This window comes from Phaseolus vulgaris, chromosome 10, assembly GCF_051622355.1.
Source record: "Phaseolus vulgaris cultivar YP4 chromosome 10, ASM5162235v1, whole genome shotgun sequence".
Lineage (NCBI taxonomy): Eukaryota > Viridiplantae > Streptophyta > Magnoliopsida > Fabales > Fabaceae > Phaseolus > Phaseolus vulgaris.
This window is the reverse complement of record NC_143507.1, coordinates 40,854,815-40,868,572: the sequence shown is the minus strand read 5'-3', so window position 1 is coordinate 40,868,572 and position 13,758 is coordinate 40,854,815. Positions and strand designations below refer to the sequence as shown.

The window sequence follows — 13,758 nt, the reverse complement described above, 5'->3', positions numbered from 1 at the left end:
ACCTACATTTGAAATGTTACAGCGGTTATCATTACCAACCGCTGTAAAGCACCATTGTGGGTGAGATTGGGTTTGGTTTTGTGGCACATGTTCATCCTGTGTATAGGTAACCAGTTTTTTGAACCTGGATAACAACTTTTTTGAACCTGGGTAACCACTTTTTTGAACCTAGGTAACCACTTTTCCCGTTCAGCGAACTCCAAAAAGAGACAAGGCATCGTCAATTAATTCACCTACATTTGAAATTTTACAGCGGTTATCACTACCAATCGCTGTAAAGCACTCCACCGAAAACTTTTGTCATGTCACCACCACGACGCTACGCCTATGCCACTTATGCAGCATCAAAAGTGTGTAGGGTGCAGAGGGTGTTAATATATCGGGACCCTTTACTATATCTGATTCATACTACTCAGTTATTATTTCATTCATTTAAATTATTAAAAAGTATTCCTTTAATAAAGGAACTCCTCATAGTTATAATTTAATAATTAATTGCTTAATCCTTAAACCACACTCTTTAAATTCACAACATGAACTTAACCAAGTGAAAATCCTAAATTTGGGTGAATCGTTTCAATTGATATTTGTTGTACATTTTTGTTGCTTTGATGTTTGAATAGTTTGAGAAAAGAGTATGTTAAGACTTTTTTCTTGTTTGTAGAAATGCAAAGTGGGTTTCTAATACCTTTTTATAAATTCAATTACGACCTACATTTTTATTATGAGTGGCAATGTGGGACGAGTCATGCGGGCTGCCCTACGGTCCACTACCAAAAAGTGCAGAGCGAACTCACTAATCTTAATCCGCTAACCTATTTTGGCCCGCCTCGTATAACTTGCAGCCCGCGCTGGCCAATAGCGGGGCAGGGCGGGTTGATCCATTGGCCCATGTAAATAAAAAATAATTATTTAATTTTTTTTGTAAAAAAAATCATATCCCATTCATTCATTATTGCAGTGTGACCTTTATTTTATTTTATTTTAAAAAATTGATTTTAATGTACTAAATAAAAAGAATGTTTTATTTTAATCATTTAAAGGAGTTATTATTAAGAGTGACAATGAATTTAGTTTTAAGTAAAGTCTTATGTTTAAAATTTGTTAATAAAAAAATAATGGAAAGAAGAGATTTCAATAAGATAGTTAAAAAATTAGTCATCTTCATTAAAATATTTTGTAGCAAAACTTTGATTAGATACTCTTATACATTTACATACATATATAGAAAAAAATATATGCAAAGCAAAACTTTAATTATTTTTAATAAGCCTTCTAATAACCCTCATACTTGAATTTATATTTTTATCTTAATTAAATAAATTGAAACACGGATAAAATTTTAATTTTTCAGTCATAGAAATAAGTTTTTTTTATAATTAATGAAATTTTAATTTTTGAAAAAAAAATTCTTATGCAGGCTAAACCGCAAGTCTGCAAATTACTTCTAATATGGGGCATGCCAATGAAATGAGCCCACACTCCTAGTATGGGGCGGGCCAACCTGACCCGCATTTTGCGAGTCAATCGCAGGACGGGTCAACCCGCATTGCCACTTTAATTTTTACGAACATAGACCAAAGAAGCCTAAAGGTAAGGGCACATGTTCTTACTAAGGAAGGCCAATGTGTGTTGGTTTTAGCTTAAGACAATGCCCACGACCACCATAGAGGCATGAGTTACAACTTCAAAAGGAATGGAAAAGTTAGGTAAGCAAGAACTAAGATGAATGTCATATTTTCCTTCAAAGTTGTAAATGTTGCAATTATGTTTGTATTCCATTGAAATGTAAAAGAACACAATAAGTTGAAGAGGGGATATGTGAGTGTGTGATAATGCTAATTTTTACCATTATATTTAGTCATCTTATATTAACAAAATCTACTTTTTTTTTTAACTTATTTAATATGTGAGTGTGTGATAATGCTAATTTTTTCTAGTTCAAACTTTAGATTTATAAATAGAGTTAAATATATTTTTTTGTTTTTTTTATGTTAAATTGATTTTCATTTAAACTTTAGATTTTTTCTGTAATTGTATTAAAAAAACTATTAGAATGAGTAATCAATCTTTTTAGACGGAGAACAAATTTCTAGTATAGACTAGGATATTAAAATATTTTATAATAACTTATAATTAAAATAAATATTATAATAGAATAGAATTTACGTTAAAAATTCATTTGTTATTATAAAAAAAGACTAGTAAAAATTCATTTAATAATTTTCTTACTATAAGATCTAAAGTTTAAACTAAAGAAAAAAAAAACTTATGTTATATTACATAAATCCTGTGTTATAATATATAGGAAAACCATATTTAACCATACAAAATAAGAGGTAAAATATTTTTTAATAATTTAATATAAATTAATGAAAGATAGTAATTAAAGTGATAGTAAAAAGTTTAAATTAGGTTATAGAAACATTAATTATATTCATTAAATATGTACTGGGCTAATTTAAAAGTTTGTATAAAATATTTATAAATTAAATTGTAACTTATTTGACTTTCTTAAAAGTTGTGTGAATTCTTAAATAAGCAAAATATTAAAGGTCTCTTTGTATCTAAGCGAGGAAAAATGAGGAATGGAAGAGTATAGAAAATTGGAAAAACGAAAAGAAAAAAAGAGTGAAAATACTAAAAATTATGTAACTTTTTGTTTTAAAACATTCTCACAAGATTTGTAGAGAAAGATGATTTGACACTATTTTTTTAAAAAAACTTAATAAATTATATATGAATGGAAATTATATTTTAATATATATATATATAATATTTATAATTTTTTTTATTTATTATTAATATTAATTTTAATTATTAATACATATTTTTATTTAATTTAATATTAATTTTTTTATTTTAAATTATTTTAATTTTAATATATATTTTTAAATTCTTTTATAATAAATTTTTAATATTTTTTAAAAAATTTATTATTTATCAAATTTGTAAACTTACATTTTATACATTTTAAAAAACTAAATTTTTTTTTCCCGATATCACATCAATTACAAACTTCAATAAACTTTTGTCACAAATCTAGTCTAATATATTCCAATTCAAATAACCTCACTTTTCTCTCAAATCATTCTAAATCCTCTCCCCAATCCAAATACACCATAAAATAAATAAGGAAAAGATTTGGGTGGCATTGTTTCTCACGCTTACTTGCATCATTAAATTCAAACGTTGAAATTTGGTTTGCTTACTCCCTTTTCACACATGTAGACTATTCACATTCAATTAAAAAATGTATGACTAGATCTTTCATACCAATGAGAATCAGATTTAAGGTGAATCTTGAAATATGGGAATTTCGATTTACCAATTTCTTGTCATTTGACTGAAAAGATAAAAGAGATAAAAGTTTCAGAATTATAATTTTCTCCTTCAAAATACTAATACAATTTAAAAATATATCCTATTAATTTGTATATTTATTTAAAATTTGTCTAAGTATTACTCACATTCTTTTTTTTTTCTTCGTGAAAGCATATTATATTAAGTGTGGAGGTACATGATCAACTAGGATATATTCGAGCATAATAGATTATTATTGTGAATTTTAATATTTAATACAATTAATTTTGAACCATAATCATTCAAAGATTCATTAAAGTTTAAAGTTCATTACACCAATTTAAACATTGCAATAATAATTGTCTACAAATTAACTTAATTACTTATGAAACCATTCTGACTTTTATTGACATTAACAAAATTTTAGTTGAGTATTAAATTATAAAATGTCTAAAAATAGGTATTTAGGCTTTAGTTAATGACAAACTAAATCATGTAAACAAAAAATAGGTAAAAAATTAATGATGAAATTGTTACTTACCCACCCACTCCAGTTCAAAAGAAAATTCTAATTTTATAGTAATAAACTCATGTTGTACGACTCAAATCTAAATTCCTCAACTTAATATAGTTATACTTATCATTATAATTATTGTTATTAATATAACTTATAATATTATTAGTATAATTAATAGTATTAATAAAATAACTAATGTATTATTAATATAATTAGTATTGTTATTATATTAATTAGTATTGTTATTAATATAATTAATATTATTATTAATATAATTAATATTATTATTAATATAATTAATATTATTATTAATATAATTAATATTATTATTAATATAATTAATATTATTATTAACATAATTAATATTATTATTAACATAATTAATATTATTATTAACATAATTAATATTATTATTAACATAATTAATATTGTGATGCTATTTTTAATATATTAATATTATTTATATTATTAATAATATAAAATAATATTAATAAAATAATTATAATAATAAGTATAACTATCATAATAATATTAATTATATTAAGAATAATATTAATTTTATTAATAATAATATTAATATTAATAATAATAATAACATTAATAATTAATAATAATATAAATAATACTTATATTATTAATCGTAATATTAATTTAAATATTATTAATATTAATTACAATAATAATGTTTAAAAAATACTAATATTAATAATAAAAATATTATTAATAAAAGTAATAAGATTATTAATATTTTTAATATTACCTACATTTGCGATATTATAGATGTGAATCCATGAATAAAATGGATGTGAATCCGTGGATAATACCATGTGAATCCAACTTTCAAGTAAAGTAATGTTAAAAATATTAATAATTATAATTATAATAATAATAATAATAATGAAAATATTAATATTAATAATAATAATAATGAAAATATTAATAATAATAATAATAATAATAATGAAAATATTAATATTAATAATAATATTGATAATAATATTGATAATACTAATAATATTATTAATAACATTAAAAATAACAATAATATAAATAATACTAATATTATTAATCATAATATTAATAAAAATATAAATGTTCGTATACTATTAATTATAATAATAATAATTTTAATGACAGTATTAATCATTTTAATAACAATATTAATAATATTAGTAAATATATTAATAATATTCAGTATTATGTTGATTCTTTGGCAAGTCTACATAGTCAAAGTCAAATGTAATATTTTGTCTCAAGAGATAGATGTCAAACCCACAAGAAATAATTTTTCTTAAAGTTTTATTTCATAACACTCACTAAATATAGAAATACGTACAATAATTTTATTCATTATATATTGATAGTTTGGAGTGAATTTAGCTTGTAAAATTAAACAAAAACAAAGTAAATGATGATAAGATTTCAGTTAATAAGATTGAGATTAAAGTTAATATTTCTCACTTGTTTGTATTTTGGATAAATAAAATCATACAATGCTTTGAACTACTTGATATTGAATAAAAAAAAAAGTCATTTACACTGATTCCTCAAATATGAAATTCTTAAGAGCATCTCCTAAGCAATGATTATTCGGCTATTTAACACTTCTTAGTACGAAGAAAAGATGTTATGAAGCATTTGATATATCAAAACTTATTCCTAGCATCAAAATATATCAAGTGTTTGCATTTAGGTCAGTTTCTCATAAATATTTTCAGTCAAATCCAAGGATCTTATTCAAGAGTAGAATCAAACCTTAAGCATAAAATGAAAATACCATATTAAAGTAGGAACATAATATCATATATAAGTAACATCAAAATACATAAGAGTTTAAAAAGATTACATTAAATATCAAAGAAAGGAAACTAACTACTCATGGTAGTCATTACAAGCACCAAAAGATAATGGAAATAAAGAGAAGAGAGTTGAGAGCTTTTCTCCTTCATGTACGATTTCTAGGGTTTTCCAATACTCCCTTTTTTCTCTATTTCTTCTATATAACCCTTTTTTTTGTCTTTGGATTAGTGATCAATCGAGCAAAATCCCATTTAAGCAAAATCCTTGAACCAAAATCCCCCTTTTTTCTGGAGTATTTTCGCTTAAACGAGACATGCGCGAAACCTAAGCACTTGGGTGAGCCTGCATTGGAACAAGGGTTGTCTGTGGAGCATTCTCAGTTAGGCGAGAATAATCTCACTTGAGTGAGTCTTGGGCGAAGATCAGGCGAGCTGGGTCGAGCATGCACTGGAACAAGGGTTGCCTTTACAACATTCTCACTTGAGCGAGTCTTGGGCAAAGATCAGGAGAGCTTAGGCGAGTCTAACACTGAAACAAGGGTTGCCTATAGACAATTCTCGCCTAAGTGAGACTGGCTCGCCTGAACCATCTGAGCGAGATTTCTTGAATGTCCAAGGCCTTGTTTTCTATCTTCTAAAGCTTCTATATTCATCCTCTAGCCCTTTGCTCAATCTTTCATTAATTTCTTGAAAATAACACAAAATTGGGATCAAATAGTTTCATTAATCGTATGATTCAAAAATATATTGCTAAATTCAATGCTTCACAAATTAGGGTTGAGTGATAACTTGATCAACAACTAAAATCATAAGTGTCTAGCTTTTTGAATGAAATTTCACTAAATAATGACATTTATCATATTATTAATATTATTATTGTTTTTATTATTAATAATATTATTAATATTATTATTGATAATAAGTGAGTAATAATTTGTATGTAATGTTCAATTTTTTTACAAATATAGATTTGTGGGAAATGATGAATCTACATACAAATAGATATTCATGGATTATGAGTAATATAGAATTTAGCTACGAATATAGATCCGTAAGTAATGTTGAATTTAAATACGGATACAATTATGTGGATAAAACTGAATTTTTGTAGTGCCTAATAGGTGTTAGTTATGATTTGAGATCAAAATTGTTGGACAATGTAAAATCTAGATAAGTTATGTAAGATGTTAGTATCAAATGTAAAATTTGAAGTTTTTTTTAAAAGTTGTGGAGTGTTTAGGACTTTTTTTGTGTTTTTTGATAGATAATAAATAATTATAATTATTATTACTTCACCTTGTGAATCGTTATTATAGTATGATTGTGATAGTATGTTAGCACATGAGTAAATAATAGTTTAAAATATAAGGCTAAGATAAGATAGAGAGTCAAATCTCTTAAAAAATATGAAATATTTTATTTTTCAACTTCTATTCATATTTTGTTCAGTAGTAAAACACAAAATAATTCATTGTTTCTTCTCTTTCTCATATTTTATTTGATTTATGAATAAAAAAAATGAAACACAAACTCATTGTTTCTCACCCGTTTTTTCTATTAAAAAGAAGTTATGGCATCATTTATTTTATCTTTTTTATTTATTTTATCAGTAATAAAATAAATAAATAAATAAATAGGAACCACTTCAGGGGTGATCCAACCCTTATACATAAATACCTGATAATAACTCCTATTAGAATGCCTGCCTACCCGTTTGTCAAATGGGCTACCAGACCAACACTACCCAACATTACATAATCAACCTCATACAATCCAAAAGATTTAAAACCCAACTAGAATAAGGGAAATAAGAAAAACGAGATTTTGCATGAATTCAAGACCATACCTTAACTTGCACCGAAGCGAACACCTCAGACACATCTGCCACTCCACTATTAAAGATTACCGAGTTCCTAATATTCCAAATTTCGCTCACAATGCCAACCCAAATTGAACCCCAAACGTCGTTAACCGAAACAGAAGCCTGACTCATCTTGAATTGTTCTAAATTTGACTTAGGGTCCTTGTGAAAAACAAACGACACTCCAAGTCACTCAAAGCACAGACACCAGATACGCCAAGCAAACCTGCAAACAAAGAACAAGTGACACGACGACTCCTCCTCCTCCCCACACAAACAACACAAGGAATTTTCAACCGCCACTCCACGCCTTACCAAATTAACCCTTGAGGCAATCATATTCTCCACCACCCTACAAGCAGTGAACAAAGCAGAAGGCAAGGCTTTACACCTCCACAACTTACTGTGCTCAGGAGAAAATTCCCCTCCTCTACCCCGCCTTACCTGAACATAGGCAGAGTTGACTGAGAAAGTTTGACCTTCCCCAACCTTCCAAACCCAACAGTCTGCCTCCCCCAAAGTCAACTTCGCCTCTTGCAATAACTGAACTAGCTGTTCCACCAAAGACTTCTCCCAGTCGAAAAAGGATCTGCGTCATTCCAGATTCCACACCCAAACACCATTATATCAATATCCAAGCTCAGCCACTTTTGCATCTTTGGCCGAACTTATAGAGAAAACTCTTGGAAAAACTCCCTTCAAATTACTGCAGCCCAACCAATTGTCCTCCCAGAAAGATATCTCCTTACCGTCCCCCACTTTCCACTTAACCCCATCTTCAAAACTTCTACCCTAACCCTCTGAATTCCACACCTCCTTCAGACCTTTCCACTAGAGAGAAGCCCTATTAAACTTGTTGTCTTCTCTCAGATTTCTCCAACCTCCGTACTTAGAATCGAGAATCTCTTTCCACAAACCTCCTCTATCCGTGCCTCGTCTCCAAATCCACTTTCCTAACAATGCCAAGTTAAAATCCTAAGATCAATGATTCCAAGACCTCCAAAATCCCGAGGCTCGCACACCTTATCCCAAGAAGCCCAAGCAATCTTCCTTCCATTAGAGCCCCACCCCCAAAGGAAATTCCTTTGGATCCGAACTAACTTGTCTACTACCAAAGAAGGTAGTTTAAATAAAGACATAAAAAATAACGGGATTGAAGAGAGAATAGACTTGATCAAACAAATCCTCCCTGCAATCGACAAACACCTGCCTTTCCACCTAGCTAATTTACTCCAGACTTTCTCTACCACCCCGTTCCAACAAGCGTTGCGCTTATGACACCCTCCTACCGGTAAACCCAAGTAAACAAAGGGAGTTACCATCACATTACAATTAAGAATAGCCGCGAAACGCTGTAGCGAGCTCGAATCCAACCCCAGTCCGCCCAATCTGCTTTTCAAGAAATTCACCTTAAGCCCAGAAGCAAGCTCAAAACAGAGCAAAATCGCCTTAATGTTGAAGGTACTTTTGGTGTTAGCTTCACAAAAGAATAAAGTATCATCAACATATTGCAACATATTCACCTTCACTCTAGCTCTTCCAACCTCCAAACTATCAATCAAATTCTTCTCCTCTGCCATCCTAGAGACTCCAGCCAACCCTTCTGCTACTAAAAGGAAGAGAAACGGAGCTAGTGGATCACCTTGACGAAGTCCCTTTCTAGGAGTAAATTCCCTAGTTGGGCTACCATTCACCAACACAGAAACTGAAGCGGATTCTAAGTAACATTTTATCCACCGAATCCATTTAGCACAGAAACCCAACCGATCAAGCATATAATAAATAAAATCCCAACTAACCGAGTCATACGCCTTCTCATAGTCGACTTTGAAGAACACACAACTTTTCCTCTTTCTTTTATATTCCTCCGGCACCTCATTAGCTACTAACACACTGTCCAACAAACCCCTACCTTCAAGGAAAGTCGACTGTCTCATATCGATAACTTTACTAATTACATTTTTCAAGCGTAGTGACAACGCTTTTGAGATAATTTTATACAAACAACCCACTAACGAGATAGGTCTGAATTCGCCGAGTTGCTGAGGGTTTTCTACTTTCGGGACAAGACAGAGAAAGTAGCATTTGAACCCCTAGGCCAATGACTTTTGGAAGCGAAATCCTTCACTGCTGACACCACATCCAACTTTATAATTTCCCAGCAGAACTTTAAGAAACCAAAATTGAATCTGTCAAGACCAGGACTCTTTGAACTGTCACAATTCCACACCGCAGTCCTTATTTCTTCTTCAGTGAAGTCACCAACCAATAACTCGTTATCAGCTTCAGAGATAGAATTAAACCTAATTAAACCTTACATTGTCCAATCTAACCGTACAAGCTTTGTTCTTGGCGAACCTATCTTCGAAATAATGCTTGACTTTGTCCTTTATTACAGCCTTATCCTCGAATCACCTTCCATCAACAAACAACCCATGTAATTCATTCCTCGCCCTTCTCCATTTTACAGACGAGTGAAAAAACTTTGTATTAAGATCACCTTGTTTCAACCACTTCTGTCTTGCTTTTTGATAGAGGACTGCCTTTTGCTTAAACAAAACTTTATTAAGTTCAGCAAGGAGCGACCTTCTTTCCTCTCTTTCTGACTCTTCTAATCCTCTATCATCGTCCTACACGTCTAACTCATTAATTCTCTTTTGTAACTTCTCTCTAGCAAGGTTATTGCATCACAATCATTCAAAGATTCATTAAAGTTTAATGTTCATAATCATTATTGTTTAATTGCTTATGAATTTATTCTCATTTGTATTGACATTCATATGGGAACAGTCATCCGAAGCAGAATTCTAAGGGAACCACTTGCTGGAATTTGAACTGTTATTTAAAGGGATTACCAATACTAATAGAACAATTGCAGAGTTTTTAGAAGAATATAAAGGAAAACAAAGATGGTGCAGAGTCCATTGATTTAGCACTCAAACCTCTTGGCTATTTTTAAATCAAAGAATTTACCATTTTTAAATTGATGTAGTGAACCACTTAACATTACTATTTTGGGATTAATATCTTTGAATTGAATTTAGAATTCAAAGAATTTTATCTTATTCTTATTATTAGAAATTATTATACATTCCATATTTACATTAAAATTAATTATATTTCATAAATAATATTGTAAAAATCAGGTGCATAATTAATTATGTCTATGCATAAAGAGACATAATGAGTAATGAACATCTTTCTTTAATGCCATTGTTTCTTTATAAAATCATTTTCAATAAATTAAATATGTTAATCTAAACAAAAAATATTATTAAATTAATATAAAAAATAATTCTGATGAAAAAAGTGACACATAAAAATATTTTTTTACAAATAATTATAATAACATTTATATATATATATATATATATATATATATAATTATTATCCTTTACATTGTTGATTTAAATTTGTCTTAAAATTTTTAATCACTCTGTTTTACCTTTTTAAATTGAAACAAAATCAGGTGGACATGGACAATAGAGTGTGATTTTGTCATTGATATCCAGATCCAGTTCCTGATGAGAAGAAGGTGCACTTGAATCCATGGACAAGAGTGTGCTGGATGTTGGTCTTGGTGGTGCTCAAGGATATGAGCCTCAGAGCTTTCTCCAACTCCCCAAAGTTGGAAGGAAATCTGCCAAGCGGCTTGATAGGATATGGAGTGCTTGGTTTTTCTTCAGATTTTACTTCAAGCCACCATTGCTTGAGAAGTCCAAGGCCAAGGTTGTTAGGGACACCAATGGTGTTTCAGGGTTCGATAATGCTGATATCAAGCTTGATTTTCATGGTTCAACACGACATGGAAAACATGTACATGTGGATTTTCAAGGAGAGACCGGATAATGCATTGGGTAAGATGGTTCAAATCCTCAATGTTTGCATGGCATTGAGGTTGTTCCAGCACCCAATCTTATGAGTCTTTATAAGGATGAACAGAAGAAGTGGATTGAACTCACTGGACGTGATTTGAACTTCACAATCCCTCCAGAAGCTAGTGACTTCAGTTCATGGAGGAATCTTCCCAGCACGGACTTTGAGCTTGAGTGACCACTTTCTCTAATCAAGAGTGTTCCAAATCCCCTTCCAAAGAAGCTGCTTAATAGATCTGTGCTAAATTTATCAACTCCTCATCTATCTAACCTGGAAACGGTGATGGGATAAACCTATCTTCTTCCATTAGCAGCAAGAAAAGAAAGGACTTTTTCTTTTATAATGATGAAGAATGAGGATGAACAAGGTTACTTGATCATCATTCGTTGATCTTCCCAGTGTGAAAGTTACATGGAGGAATCATAAAAGTTTCCTGAAGATGTCAACATAGAAGCTTACTATGATGGGTCAGGATCTGTGCTTGAGATAACGGTGTCTAAGCTTCTTCCAGGATCAGAAGAGCATGAAGTTCGAGTTTGCCTTCGCCAAAATGTGGGGGGAATGATCTCATGTTGACTTGAGTTAGGCACCGTTATTCATTGTTCCAGTAAACTTTGTACCATACTGTGCATTCTATAACAAAATGAGTTTACATATTATTTCACTTTTATAAATTAATAATTTTATAATTAATCATCTTTAAATTTTAATTCATAGATATTTTTATTAAAATTAAACTAAAAATATTTTTATAATTTATTATTACTTAATTGATTTTTTTTTCTGCCACATCAAACAAATATACTACAAACATATTGATGATTTAAAATATGCTAATAAGAAGAAAAAAATTAACTTTTTATGTTAATATAGTTTTGTTTAGTTCAAACTCGATTGTTTTATTTCATTTAATATTAGTTTAACTATATTTTTTTAAATATAATAATTAAAATATTTTTTAAAATTATAAAATTGAAATATAAATGAAAATTATAAAATATGTGTCTTATCATATCCTTATATTAGTAAAGATTATATATTTTTATTAATAACAAAAATATGTTAATATTGATATTATTTTAATATAATATCTAACTTAGTTAATATAATAATTAATTATTTTTTATCTTAAAGTTAATTATTATTTAATATTTGTATTTATAATATATATATATATATATATATAATTATTGAGTTATATGTCTTCATTAATGTCATATCATATCTGAACGGGGAACTAAAATTAAATTTTTATTTTTAATAAAGATGTACTTACATGATTATTGAAGTTTATGTTAATAGTAATAAATAATAATAATAATAATAATAATAAATTTTGTACATACATGATTATTGAAATACGTTAATTTTTGTACCTTGAATAGGTCTGGGTTGCCTTCAGAATTATTTTTTATTGGGCTGTGGCTGAGTTCAACTTTGGACAAGTCCATAATATTAAAATCGATATTATTTATTTATGTTACAATGAAGTGTGTCACAAATTGAAAAGAGAGAGATAGAATCTCCTGTGGTTAAAATAAGTTTAAAATGACATAAATATATTTTGAATTTTTATTCAATCAAAATTAAGATATGCTTTAAATTGAATAAAGAAAAACGAACACCATTCTTTATATTTTACAATGAATTCATTTGGGAAGACATATATTCTTTACATTAAATTTTAAATATACTCTTTTTATGTGTCAACTAACCCTTTTAAAAGATTCATCACTTAAGACTTTGGTATAAATGTCAACTAATTGCTCTGTGGTGAAAATGAGAAGCAAATGGATGAGACCATTCTTCAATTTTTATCTAATAATGTGACAATCTATTCCTATGTGTTTCGTACGCTCGTGAAATACTGGATTTGTTGTAATGTATCTTATTGATTTACTAGTGCAAAAATTGCATTTTACACTGGTTTTAAGAGGCATTTTACACTACTGGTCCTGCCACCTGTGTAGATGTGGGTGTTGTAAAATGTGAATTACATATTACACCGGTTAAGCCACCAGTGTTATATGTAGCCCCATATTACACCGTTTACTCGAGTCAACCGGTGTAATATAGGGGCTTAAAATGTGCAGGGGTAAGTCCCTATATTACACCGGCTGACTCGAGTAACCGGTGTAATATATGATCAATTTTGAGTTACGAATGAGGTCACATATGACATCACATCGGTTAAGGTAACAATTGGTGTAATATGTGTAGGTTGTGAAAGATAGGAAGAATGGGATCGTGGAATAAAATGAAGATGTTCAGATTATGGAGGATATGAATGTGGATTCTTATAGATTTTTCATATCTTGGTCAAGAATACTTTCGAATGGAAAGCTAAATGGAGGAATAAACCAAGAAGGATCAATGAGCTACTGTTAAATGGTTTAAAACCA

The 13,758-nt window shown here is 29.1% G+C and overlaps 1 pseudogene; it reads left to right on the top strand.

Moving 5' to 3' along the window:
• Positions 1 to 10,663: 10,663 nt before the first annotated feature.
• Positions 10,664 to 11,937, top strand: LOC137818044 (uncharacterized; annotated as a pseudogene).
• Positions 11,938 to 13,758: the final 1,821 nt, after the last annotated feature.